At 47.5% G+C, this 1,768-nt stretch overlaps 1 long non-coding RNA gene across 1 annotated transcript in view; it reads left to right on the top strand.

The window, feature by feature from the left end:
• Window positions 1-1,768, top strand: part of LOC106735858 (uncharacterized) — a 9,676-nt gene that overhangs the window by 1,287 nt on the left and 6,621 nt on the right. The window lies entirely within an intron of this gene.

A 1,768-nucleotide genomic window follows, 5' to 3' on the forward strand; every position in this document is an offset into this window, starting at 1 on the left:
ACCATGCTGTCAGCCATGAGGGGTTCAGCTGTTTTAACCACCACACCACCAGCTGGCCCACATTTTAACTAGTGATGGCGAATAACTTTTGGGTATATTGACCATTTATCTTTTCTTGTGAAGTCTGTATTCAAACATTTGAAACATTTTTAGATCATCTATTTTTAAAAGTTATTTTTTTCAATACAAGCCTTTGTCACACTTTTCTTTACAAAAATTTGCCTGCTTTATTGGGACCAGCAGTTAGGGTAATGGCTATGTCGCTGGACTCCCATGTAGTCAACCGTGGTTCGAGTCCCGGACTCGGTGGCCTAAACTCATGCCGGGCATATGTGTGCGTGCCCAAGATCCCGAGAGGAGAATGGAGGAGAAGGGATTGCGGTGTGACCATCCCCCTGGGGGGTGATTTCTCCCCTTCTGTCTCTCTGTCTCTCTCTGTCTTTCTGGCGAGCACACGTGCCCTATAGCAAAATCCTCTCAAAAAAAAAAAAAAGAAAAAAAAGAAAAAAAAGTGCCTGCTTTTGGAAAGGTTTTAAACCTTTGGTGAAGTACTTTTATCTATTTTGTATTGTATAGTTTAAGCTTGGAGTCTGTTTAATGTCACCTAAGAGAAAGGATGTGTTGTGACAAGCTTGTTTGGCGGCACCCATGACATTCCTGGATAAAATCACCCTTCACTCCCTCGGTAAGAAACAGATGTCATTCAAGCATGATCCTTGCCAAGATGGGTGTCATCCTCAACCAGGGTGTTCAAGAGAACAGCTTCATCCATGTACATCTCCACACGCATGTAATGCACTTGTCGGGTGCAGGTCTCTCTGGGAAGGGAACTGCTGCACGACAGGGTGTGCATCTATGCGTCACGCTCTTCCCGAGCTAACTGCACTACCAGCAGGGTGAGGGTCTCCTTAGTTCCACATCCTCATAAACTCAGTATTTTTTTTGTCTTTTTCTGTTTTAGTCATTCTCGTGGGTACATTTAATATTTTTCATTTTTCAAACTTTTTTCTCTTTTTTTGGAGAGGTTTTTGCTATCGGGTGTGTGTACTCGCCAGACAGAGAGACAGAAAGTGAGAAATCACCCCCGGGGGGGATGGCCACGCCGCAATCCCTTCTCCTCCATTCTCCTCTCGGGATCTTGGGCATGCATGCACATGTGCCCGGCATAAGTTTTAAGCCAACAGGTCCAGGACGCGAACCACAGTCAACTACATGGGAGTCCAGCGACATAGCCATTACGCTAACTGCTGGTTCCCCTCTTTTTTCAAACTTTTCACCATGAAATTTCTCCTCCCCACCTTTTAAGACAGGTCTGGTGTCGCACTCCTACTGCTCAGCCTTCTGGCTGCAATCACGGACATGCCTGGCTGGCTTCCAGGCAGGGTCTGGCTGTGCTGCCCAGGCTGGCCTCGAGTGCGTGGTCCTCCTGCTTCCATCTCCCAGGCCCTGGGCTTACAGGTGCACACCATGCCAGCTGGTAGGTGAGACTGGGAATCAAACCCAGGCCTCCTGTGTGACCCTCGCCCAGAGACGTGTCCTAGTGGTGTGCGCCCCAGCAACCAGGCCCTCATGGACATTTGTTAACATTCAGAGGAGTTGAAAACCAATACAACGGTCACAGTATGTCCAAGGACTGGACTGAATAACTTTTTTTTTTTTAAAGGATTTTTCTAAAGAGCACGTGCACCTGCCAGAGACAAAAAGCAAGCAAGAAATCACCCCTCGGGGGTAAGGCCACACCACGATCCCTTTTTCTCCAGTCTCCTCT

Source organism: Tupaia chinensis, unplaced genomic scaffold (genome assembly GCF_000334495.1).
Source record: "Tupaia chinensis unplaced genomic scaffold, TupChi_1.0 Scaffold000548_1, whole genome shotgun sequence".
Taxonomy (NCBI): domain Eukaryota; kingdom Metazoa; phylum Chordata; class Mammalia; order Scandentia; family Tupaiidae; genus Tupaia; species Tupaia belangeri.